This window comes from Echeneis naucrates, chromosome 24 (assembly GCF_900963305.1).
Source record: "Echeneis naucrates chromosome 24, fEcheNa1.1, whole genome shotgun sequence".
Classification (NCBI taxonomy): domain Eukaryota; kingdom Metazoa; phylum Chordata; class Actinopteri; order Carangiformes; family Echeneidae; genus Echeneis; species Echeneis naucrates.
In genome coordinates this window covers 15,165,320-15,177,505 of record NC_042534.1, presented here as the reverse complement: position 1 = coordinate 15,177,505, position 12,186 = coordinate 15,165,320, and the positions used below count along the sequence as shown (strand labels likewise).

The window sequence follows — 12,186 nt, the reverse complement described above, 5'->3', positions numbered from 1 at the left end:
AACCGCTGTCATTTTTTCAACTTTACCAAGCCCCATGTGTTTATAGAAAGACATTTTTGGGATATTTCTGAATCTCACACGTGAGTATTTCACACTTTCTCTTTAAATAGAATTTACAGTATATAAATATGGTGTGAAAGGCAGTGATTATTTGAGGGTGGAAAATAATGGGGGACATATATAGACATCATAGTCTGGCTGCCAAATCATTAATCATCCCCGGGTTTCTTTGCCAACTTCAGTACCTATTATTACTCAATACTAACCAGCAGTTGGTAGCAGGCATCCCAGTAACAGAGCAAAACATTACAGAATTATGATGTGTCTTCTTAGACTAACTGCTACCACATTGTAATTTTGATTTGAAGGATACATTCAGGATGAGTTGCCAGACCACCAAAGAGCAGATGCATGATGCAATTAAAGGAAGTAATAGTCTCTATTTGATTGGTCATGAGACCCACCTCCCACATGCACTGATAGTGCACGACCTGCACAACTGCCAGCTGTTCCACATGTGTGCTGCATGTTTCTGGAATTATTAAAAAAAATAAATCAGTGCATGTGCACCTTCAATGTGGCTTTTTAATACAAGACATATATCAAGGAAATTGAAATCTCAACAACTCAGCACCACAATACATAATCTTTCTGTCCCATGACCACACAGTAAGGGAGAAATATCATCCAAACATTTAAGAGTGCAGAAGGAGTGTGTCCAAAAAGGAGGAAATAAGTTCGCATTTTAACACTTCTGGGTGGCTGACATAAGGTGTGTGGTTCACACAAGATCAAAACATTTTAAAGTTTTGTTCTATGACTTAAATATGTCAGTAATTACCAAGTAACCCAAGGTTTCTTTTAATCATTTACATTTCTCAAGAAAAAAACTGGTTACTAAGAAAAGGCTAAATACGAGGCTGTCAGGGACGATAAAACCACAATGCAAACATAAAAACCAAACTATTCACTGGTTTACTTCAACAGACTCATTGTTTTTATCCTTGTACTTTTGCAAACTGTCATTAACTTAGTAAGGAGAGGAGATAAAAGTTATATCATAGACTGTGAATTAAAGTGAAAGTAAACGTAGGCCTTTAAAGTGAGGCCAATGCTGAAAACCCTTAAAGCTATATTCTATGTAGTCATCATCACAGGCCAACTTTATTGCTTTTGCTTTTTAAAGTCAAATTGCAAGTTGAAGTTTGTCTGAAAACGGTCCTACTTTGCACCTTATTTATTAGCCCAGTAAACATCTTCCTAATGAGTTCATGGTCTCAGTCTCAAGTCTTTCTTAATACGTTTCAAGGGAGAGAGACCATAAAACAGAGGACGAACTGATAGAAAGACCGTATCACAAAATCAGGATAGAGTGCAGAGCAGGTCAGGTTTAGCCTCACTCCTCTTCAGCTCCATTTTCTCCTACAATAATAGTTTCTTCTGGTTTAAAAAAAACAAAGCAAAACAAAACAAGATGGGTCATGTTCAAATTACAACTAAATGATTTAAGAAATATGTCATAGTGGCAAAAAAAAAAAAAAAAAAAAAACACATTCTCTTTTTCATGACCAGCACTTGAAGAACATGCCCTTTAAAGCAATCTCCTATAACAGCTTCTCAAACAGAAGCAGATAAGTAGATACTAAGACAAGGTCTGGCCAGCAAGAACAAAAAATTATTAAATATAGAGCTACTTTATATCCAAAGGCAAGCTGTACTCTATACCTGTTGTTGATTCAGCTGGCAAGATCCTTATTTGTCCATCAATATAATCACAGTCTGACTAACAGGACATTGATCCAATTTTATATGCCAAAGTCAACAAAATTTCAAGCACAGACAGTAAAACATGTCATTGCTTGATTCTTTAGCAGAGTTCAGAAAAACAGGAATGAACTCTTTTTCACCTTGTATTCCTGTATTCTTTGTCACACCATTAGAACTGTATGCAGTCGGTGATCTAATGATGACTGATTTACATGTGGTCTTTACTTAGCCACTGCTTCAAAGGGACACAAAAAAGGCATAAAATCCAACAGGAAATTACTTTCTTCATCAGGAAAATCAGAAAAGACAACAGAATAGAAGCTCTGTTGAAAAAAACTGGTTCAACATTTTGAACTCGTTCCCTTCTTTTTTTGGAAAAAAATCTACACTAAGTGACTGAGACAAAGTCGGCTGGAAATCAGAGTCTGGGTGTTGAGACTCAGTGGCGAGTTACATATTCCACATGTCCGGCATTACTCAACATTGGCTCACAGAGGTTCCTATGGGGGAACAACTCTTTTCAACCATCCAACACTAATGGGCTGAAAGAGAGCAACTCTTCAGGGTACCTTCACTATATCCGTTGTGAGGAGTGAGGAACAGAAAGGTGGATGGAAGACAAAATAGAGTTGAGTTAAAATAAGTCAGCCAACTTCTCTGTTCAGTTGTTCCCTTACTATCCATGACAGCCAATTTTTTCATAATATTATTATTTACAGTATCACACTACATCAAACTTTGGCTCTTTCCATTTGTTAATCACAGCTGAAGGTGACATTGTGCCATTTCATTAACTATCGCCCCTTTTAATCAGACCAAAGACTGTCAATGCCAAACATGACTGACAATATTACATCAATCTGAGATGGTTGAGAGAGAAAACGATAAAGTGAACTATCCTCATGAAGTAGATTGAGTTGGCCTGTCTACATAATGAAAAATGCTGTGCATTAACATCATGACGTGACTTACACATCTGCAATCTAACATAAAATGCACGCTGCAGAATGCATCTTTCCCAACCTTTAATACAACAGAAACTGCTGAATGTGCTCAAAGTGAACTGGGTGGCTATTATCTATTGGGACAGGTTCTTAACACAGTGGAAGTCAACATTAATATTCTCAACACTAGTGCAAAAGACTCAGACCAATGTCTGTCAATTTAATGTTCCAGTACAAAACCTGATGAACACTAACCTGACACAATTTCAACAGCTGTACACAACTAACCCTGCTCACACTTCAAATGATTGTTGGCATTGGTGTATGGCTCAGGTTATACCCAGAAGAACTTTAACTCAAAATCCCTAGGATGCTTGGAATATTTTGCCTGATTTTGAAGACTTCTGATTCAGCATTAGGGCAGCACGGCAGCATAGTGGTATAGTGGTTAGCCCTGATGCCCCACAGTAAGAAGGTCACGGCCTGGCACCTTTTTGTGTGGAGTTTGCATGTTCTGCCCATGCTTACGTGGGTTTCCTCTGGGTACTCCAGTTTCCTCCCACCATCCACAGACATCAGGTTTGGATTGACTGGTGAGTCTAAACTGTCTGTAGGTCTGAGTGTGAGTGGTTGTTGGTCTCTGTCTGTCTCTGTGTGTTGGCCCTGTGATGGACTGGTGACCTGTCCAGGGTGTACCCCGACCTCGCCCACTGTCAGCTGGGATTGGCTCCAGAAACCCTGAGACACGGAAACATCTAAGCGGTTGAAGATGAATGAATGAATGAATCAGCATTAATATTCCATTTTACTATACTCGTTTGTATGTGAGCACTTTTGATGGAAGCTGGTGACAATTTTCAACAATACTTTTTTAATGCTGTAATGCAAAGAATCAGTCATTTGACTTGATTGCACCTTTATGATCAAGGAATATTTGTTTAGTACAATGACACCAGCCAAAAACACAACTATTAGCACACACTGATTGCTTCCTGACGCACTGACAATAAAGAAATGGATTGAGGTGGTCAATGAGGGGAAAAAAAAAACAACAAACTTTTCACTTTGCCTACAAATGAATAAATGTACTAAGATATTGTCAAAATGGGTTTCCTATGTATGACAGGCACAACTACATGTAAAAGAAATTAACCACACCTTCACTGTTTATCTGCTGATTTCACATGTACTGATGCATGCATGTTTTTATGCTTTTAATTCTTGTATTCTATTTTGTCTTTTTTTAAAATTACAATGATAATAACCACCTGTATTTTCTCCCAACTGTTTGTTGTGTTGTATGTCTGTATGTATGTCTTAGTTATTATGTATTGATTTCTTTGCATATAAGATAGTTATGGAAAATTTGTGTTTGAAGGATCCATCCGACTCTACACATTTAGGATTTGTAAGGAAAAACTGACTGTGATGCCTCCCCCCCCAAAAAACTCCAAAACCAAATGCCAGTGCTGTTTATGGAGCAGAAAAACTTATTATCTAACACCACCCCATTTTGATGTGCAGTCCAGGTGCTCGTTGCATTTCCAGCCACATAACGCCTTTAAATGAGCCACATGAGTCTGTCTACACACTGCAGAGACCTTGAACATGACACTTTGATTTAAATGCATACAGAGAGATATTCACTCCATGTCTCGTGATAGCAACACAAGCCCTCTATGTTGCCTCAACAAGCTTCCCTACATATCCAGACCTTAAGCCTAGTTTTGAGCATGCAGTCCTTGGTGAGGGAGCTTGAGACTGGTCCAGGGGTAACCAAGCCCCTGACCAGGAAGCATATGAGCCAAATGTGATTCGACAAGGCCCAGAGCTCCAGGGTCAGGTCACAGTGAGGAACATATGGCCCTGAGAGGAAAAAGGCCATGTTTCTCCCTCACTCCGGCAACATTCTCCAGTTTGTGCAACAAATCCTAATGAGGCCGTTCTCTGCAGGGGGAACCAGGCCCCTGTCTGTGGGGATTTGTGTCCAGAGTTAAACAACCAAGGAAAGATGCAGTGAAGCAACCCACTCCCTTACACTCAGAATCTCAGTCTCTCTCTCACACACACACAAACCAGGACTGATGAGGTGTAGGGAGCCAAACTATGCTCTAGAGGCCTGTACAGGGCAAGGGATTAAAAACGTGTTCACACAAAGATGTAAAATATTAAGCAACAAAAGTGTGTGCAGGAAATGGGTGAGCAATAGATCACAAAATATATGTTATGTTGGTAACAGGTTAGGAAAGCACAGGTAAACTCAAAGACCCACTATAACGCAGGCTTGAATCCAGTGTTGAGATTTATGTGCCATTTGGTTTTATTGCTGCTGAGCACTCTATGTAAGAAAGAGAAAATCAGCAGTTAGGGGATCATTCAGGAAATAATCAGACAGAACTGTGGAATATAATTCTTCTGAAAATTTGAGAGACAGAAATGTCAAACGCAAATATGGAAAAGTTTCCATCTGTAGTTGATGGTCCCTCAAACTCAATACAGACCAATAAAACTTAGTGAGGAGAAACAGCAGGACAGAAAAGGGTCGATGTTCAAAGACATTCCCGTGTTTCTGATGTGTCTTTGGGGTCAGTCCACCTGAACCACATTAATTCATGTTCCCGCTTTGTGCCTCACCTTCTTCCTCAGGAAAACTGAGAGTAAAGCCTTGTAGCAAATCTCAGTTTAAAAGTCAGATCACCATATATTACTTTGATCCGCCCTGACAACTCCATCGACTACAGTCCACTTTTCTCTGAGGGGTGCAGGAAAAAAAGTGGCACTAATATGCAACACCTGTTCCTTTTCAGCATCCATCACTATATCAAATATACAAACAGTGACAGCTGCAGTGCAGGCAGCGATACGGCAGGGCTCTGGACCTTGGTGATGCAAAAGACAGAGACAGGGGGTTGTTTCTCAGAACCGTTCTTCTCACATGGGGCCCTTTTCAGGTCAAAGAGCTGAAAGCACGAGTGCACTGACCAGAGGCTGTAATATTTCACATATGCTTTTTTTCTTTTTTGGGAGAAGCAGGTGCTATCGATTTCTTTAATCTAAAGGCGGAGAGCCAAAAGGGAAAGGGCCTATCAGGCTGCCTGCTTTCAGTTATGAGGTCCATACAGACAGAGATAGGAGCTGACGAAATGGACGGTCTGTAAATGCAGTGATAAGATCCATGCCTCTGTCTGCTCAGGCTCAAGTTTGCCTGACGGGATCCTCCACATGCCCAAAGCTTAAATTCAGCGACCATCCAAAATGGTGTGCAATCACAAAGTATAAGGATCAGGCTTGAACACAAAGTATTTGCCTGCAACTCTCTTTACAGTTGAGTAGCATTTCAAATAGCTCATCTGTGAGATATTTAAATTTGTGCCAAGAAGAAATTCACAAAACAAGGCTGATTTAAGGGATAAATGAAAAATGGAATAGAAAGATGAGGCCTTTGGCTCTTCATTCTTCTATTTAAAAATTAAGGGCGTGTTGGCTGGAGCCTCCACACTTAACCTCCTGTAAACTCCCATTACATTACATAGCATGCATGTGTGTGTGTCTGTCTGTGTGCACATGTGGCAGAGGAAGTTGGTGGACCAATCTAGCATCAGTAGTCAAAACAATTTCAAACAGTTATCTGGTGATTCAGACATCTATTTTCAGCACACTGAGAAAGTGAAACTCGCTCACGCACTACATTGTTTTCTTGTATTCATGTGCTGCCCCCCGTTTTAAGATAAATGTGACAGATATAGATTAGCTCTTAGTCACTTCCCTTTTCAGGTATCTCCATTTTAAACAGTGTTATCAACTCATTTAATGGAGGATATAATTTGAAACAGGACAAGCGGCAGTAAATTTGACCCGCATTACTATAAAAGTGTGAATTATATCTTATTTGTTTCTTAATGACCAGAAAATCACTTTTACTCATAGTTAAACACTGAGCATTACCAACATTAGCACCTCCTCATTGTTTTCACCCAGAGTATCTCATCTTTGTTCTTCTACATAATTTATTCTTTATATTTTCTTCAGGTCAAACAAGTGAATCTATCAGATCTTATTGTGTGGCTGCCTGAAACTAAAAAACATCAAACTTTTTATTGGCAAAAAGTAAAAAAAAAATGCATTCAAACACAATCATCTATTTAAAGACGTATCTGTGTACTTGGGGATTACAATGGTTGTGTATTCAAAAACAGCCAAACAGCTAAAGGTCTTGAAGTCTTGTTCTATTAGAATAGTTTGCCATCATCTCCTCAGTGTAGGCAAAAATCAGCTGATGTGTCTCATTCATTGCTCACATCTCAGTGAGACCTGATCTCTGTATTTTGCTCTTCTCTGGCTGATCCCAGTTACCTATCAAAAATCTGCTGCATGACTCCTAAGCAGAATAGGAAAATATTTGCTCACATCACTTCAGTCCTCAATTCTCCCCTAGCTGCCCACATACGCTGGAGCAGCTTTTAGAGCATTTACCCAGATTTTTAGTTTTTCTTTCAATTCACCTGAAGTTTCAAGTGAGGTGAGACACCAAATGCTACTGATTTGTCAGAGAGAATCGTCAGCAATGGGAAGTCATGTTTTGTTTGCAGTTTTTGATATTTTAATACAAGTTTCCATTTTAATGAACCCAAGCCTGACAAAATAGAGAGAAATTACAAGGGGATACTTTGGGTTACCTGACATGAGGTTGTGCAAGGTAGTCATGCGTAGTCAGTGTGTCAGATTCGGAGAAGCAGCTGGGAAAACAGAGTAATGTTTAGCTTTATTGGAATCCCTCAGCTGACCTGTGGCTGTGGTGTAATACAGCGCGTCTGTGCACATAAACACGGTAGTTTAGCAGAGATATGTGCAGTACCAAAGGAAAGTGTGAGAAGTTAGACACATGCAAAAGGACATCAGAATTATTTAAGTGGGCATATTTTTAAAGAGCCTACATGACGTTTTTTTCTGCTGACCACATTGCTCAGCTTCTGTGCACATAGTCCTGCTGCTTTTTCAAATTGGCAACGTACTGATCTGAACCTACTGCAGGTAACACACGGGCTATACACGAATACCTCATACAACCACACATCCACTGCTGTGAACAACCACTTTGAGATCAAACTATTATATGCATAGAATATCGCAAATCTATAACACGGGCATGGACACAAAACTGACTGGTGTCTTTTCTATACAGTAAATCTTTTCACAGTTGAATTGAAACAGTGCTTAAACTTTGAAATTTGAGTTCTCTTGTTGGATTTCACTCTCACTGAAAGCAAAATATTTATCTCGGACTGAAAAAATCTAAATCCAGGTCCCTGACAGGCCTCTGAGTTGGGGCATCTCTCCCTCAGTGGCCTGTCAGCGCCACAAGACAAATCCATACAGTGTGGCAGTCTCCTACAAAGACTGAGATTAGGCATACTGGTGCCATGGTCCACCAGCATCTCCATCCTTCAGCTCACCATCAAAGAACGCAGTGGAGCAGTTTGAATTATAGACAGCAAGTGTGCAGTCATGCTTCCAGTGGCAACAAGCTCCGGGCCTGATTAACCTCTGTGCCACCCAGAGGAGGGAGAGTGGAGCATAGAGCCTGTCACAAGGCAAGATAAATTACAATCCCAGCAACTGCACATCCACAACCAGAGGAAAGGTCACATAGTTCACAGCCATTTGATGGCTCAATCCCTCAACTGCAAACTCCAGTCTCTGGGAATTTACAGTTACAGTTGGTTCAAATGCTGTCATTATTTTTGATTAAAATTGAAACAGAGGTAATGCAGAAGCAGGCAGGTTAAGACGGGCTTCCATCCAAGTAAAACTTTTTTTTTCCCCCCAGACTGTGCATGCAGTACCTCACTCTGCTTTACTGCCACTACACTGGGAACATTTTCCTCAACTAAATGCCAGATGGTACAATCAAGAGAGATTACTACACATTACCAGCAAACGGACAAAAGACGATTCAGATCAGTCTATTTAAAGGCACAAATGATACATGTGATTCTTTCTAAGGCAACAGAGATGGATCCTGGCATCATCAGCAGAATGTAATGATGATGAATGGAGGCAAAAGAAAACAAAAGAACACTGATAAGACAACAGATGCTGAAGTGGAAAATAGAATTTTTTGTTAACTGGTACTAATTCCATGGGGAATGTCTTATATTGGAAGAGGCAGATTTTGCTGACAGATCTAAGTTACAAGGGCGAAAAGTGGCATCACAAGAGCTTCCAGCATCAGAAAATACAATGGACAGTGGTTTAGTGTACTTTTTTTGCTGAGTGGTGGTGACACAAAGATAGCATAAGGACTGATTTAGAAACAGAATGACTGGCTTACAAAAGAGCTGCTCTATGGGAAAACTTGTCCAGATGGAGATAGGCCAAAAAATGAGATGACAAGCAGCTGTTAAAGCCAGCTGTCCTCGCCAGTTGTTCATATGAGCAGGGAGGCCAGGATGCAGGGATTCAGAGACATTTGAGGAAGGAGGGAGGGAGGCAGGGAAGGGGTGGGACGCATAGATTTAAGAAGTAGATAGAGATGGTGACAGGGAAGGAGGAATATGGAAAAAAGCTAAGCATTCTGCATCTGAGTTTAAAGAAAGTCTGTGTGCCGGGCACAATCAGAGCACTAGATTTCCGTGCGGGACACATTTATTTGTGGCAATCAGCAGTCCAGACTTGGCCCTGTTACAGGCTGCAGTTACTTTTTAAATTGCTGAATGTGAACGAGTCACTGTTCTGAGAATAAGCCTCATCTTGTTTACTGCTACATAAAAAAAAAAAAAAATACAAATCACAACACAGCCATTTTAAGTAAACTGCACTAAAACTGGGTGTTATTCTATAAGAATATCGCTGACTATAAACTACTAATTAAAGCCTTTAGAATTCCAGCTGATTAGAAAAAAAAAAGAATCCAGTGCTGCTGATGGTGCTTGGCTACTTTATCATTACACATTTCTCCCTCTTCAACATTTGTCTTTACTCTACATACTCTTGACTCACACTATTAAAAAAGGCAACCAGTTAGAAGCACCTAGAGTATAGTATAATCTTAAAGGCGAATTTCCTGGAAGTTCATACGACCATAATTTTGATATTAAATCCAATACATCACAACAAGAAATTTCACCTATATGTTCCTCCATGTTTTAAGATTTGCGTTTGTAACTTCTGCTAATGCTAACATTTAGAATTTCACCCAACGTGAAATCTCATCATGACTCTCACAAGAAAGACCTCTGACAGTGTGTGCCACTGGGGGAATGGCAAGCATGACACTGCCCCCTGGTGGCCTTTGATTAAAATAGCCAGGAAACGTTAAGCAATGGAAGTAGCAGAGGGAAAAGGCCAGCTTCAGGCTATATAGGTTAACTACAGCAAATCTCGGAAAGCCAGCAATAAAATGCAGGTAGCACACTCTAAAATTATTCAAGCTGCTTCCAGCATTGGAACAAACAAGGTATAATTAGTCAATGTGCCTTCCTCAGCTGTGGGTGTATATTCAGTGCATGTCACATATTAATTAGTGGTGTGGCTGTGTGTGGGAAATGTTTGCTCCAGATACCTACTGGAAATTCTTGGGATGAATCTCTGTGTTTCCTCCTGTTTCTACGGGCAACGTGGCGATCCCACCAGGCAACCTCCAGGGAAACTTTGATAAGAGAGCAGCGTAGAGAAATCACTCAAAAACGTTGCGCAAAACTGTGTGGACAGTGTGGACCAACAGAAACTCTTTATCTAATATGTCTTATTTTACCTGAGGCCTACATTAAACAAAGCAACCCTAACCCTGATGTAGCATTTCAGCAGAAAAATCTTTCTATAACGCTTAATTTGTCTTAAAATACATGGAAACTTATGAAAGTTAAGACTGTGATGCCTTGTACAGATGGAAGATGACCAGACAGTGGGCTCGACAATGTCAGGTTAGCGCCTTTATTAAGGAAACACTGCAAGACAGGAACATATATATTACTCGGATGCTGATTAACAACTGTTTTAGCATTTAGGTTGTTTTGCTGGTGAAGCCAAATACATCAGTTCAACCAACTGATCCAGGGGTCTTTGCATCTCTTTTCCCACTTTCTAAAGAGTTTCTCCTGCTCGAGAGCTGCTGGTCATGTTCATATGATGTTGAGGCGCTTTTAGCAAAGGATTGGTTTGCTAATGCTGGTAAGGGAAAAACTTTCACAACAAACTAATGACACAAAACAAAACCCTCAAATGTGCATGGTATTTAAGACCTTCTCAATATTTATGCAAGTAAGTTACTGCTCCTATTTAAGTTAAAAATCAGCAGCTAACTTGAGTGATACTTCCAATATGCTGGTGTTCAAGATCACGGCATTAAAAAAAAAAGTAAAGGGTTAGTTTGCTCTTAGTGACTGTTAATTCCTAAATATAGCGTATCTGCAGGCACTAACAACAAAAACCGTGGCAGAAGACCTGGTACCAGCAATATAAGTGACGTTGAGCGTTAGGAGGAAAGCAGAACATTTAATTCAGAATGGTCTCTTATTTGTAACTTACAAATGGTATTACAAAAGATGAACATGGATCAATGAGGAGTATGGGATAAAGGGGACTGAGACATTGTTGGCGTTAGAGAGATAATTGCTTCAGTAACATGGACCTGATTGGCACTTCCCCTCCCTGCAAACACAACAACCAACTCCTAGATGCAGGTGTTCAAATAAATCAGTTGAGTAACTTCTCTTTAAACTGGGGGGGCTGGACATTTTCATTCATCTCCCACATTTTCTGGATGATTACAACAGAATATATGGATTTTTTTTTTCCTGCTTTGGACTGCTTTGGACAACACTACCGGCCTGATAGGATTGACCTTAAGATGCTGTTTTAAACGTGTTTTCGCGAAACAACAATACAAATAGTGAATGTGTTAGCGAGAGTCGCGCGTGTGTCGAACGCAGCTGTTGTTTCTGTTGTTGTTGTGAGTTTTAAAGGCCAGTTTGAGGCTGAAACACGTCGCTGAGTCTATTACCGGCCGAAGGTGACGTTGATTTCAGCCTCGGCCTGATGTCAAATAACAGCTGACCCTGTCGGGGTGTAAGCTAGCTCTGACCTCCAACACTCAAGCTCTCGTCTCAACTTAAAACACGCTGGCAGCAGAGAGGCGGAGAGAAGCAGCTCCGAACTCCGCTCGTTCGGCTTCGTCCTAGCGCCCGAACCAGTCCGCCGCGGCCGCCGCCGCCGCCGCCGAGCTAGCCGAGTTCGCGTTAGCTGCGTGCCGCCGCTAGCCAGCTAACCCTCCCCTGACCAAAAACAGCTGGCGACACAATGGAGCTGCCTCAGTTGTTTTCTGCTACAACCCGCCGGATACTCACTCACGGTGAGAGCCGGCCGGCGGCACGCCACGACGCGACTCACGGCGAGCACTTCCAGGCCAAAAACAAAAGTGTTCCCGGTCCTCTGCGGTAGTTTTTCTCGCCGGATGCTGATGTATCCACTGTACAAG

General features: G+C 40.9%; 1 protein-coding gene across 3 annotated transcripts in view; it reads right to left on the bottom strand.

Annotated features, from left to right (window-relative positions):
• disp1 (dispatched homolog 1 (Drosophila)) overlaps positions 1 to 12,186 on the bottom strand; it is a 79,113-nt gene extending 66,927 nt beyond the window's left edge. Inside the window, exons 1-2 of one of the 3 annotated variants that reach the window (XM_029496956.1) lie at positions 12,056 to 12,186; positions 10,277 to 10,359 (exon numbers count right to left, since the gene is read on the bottom strand). The gene's annotated coding sequence lies outside the window, so the exon portion shown is untranslated. The remainder of the gene's footprint in view (positions 1 to 10,276; positions 10,360 to 12,055) is intronic. The other 2 variants (XM_029496958.1, XM_029496959.1) reach the window with 2 other exon arrangements.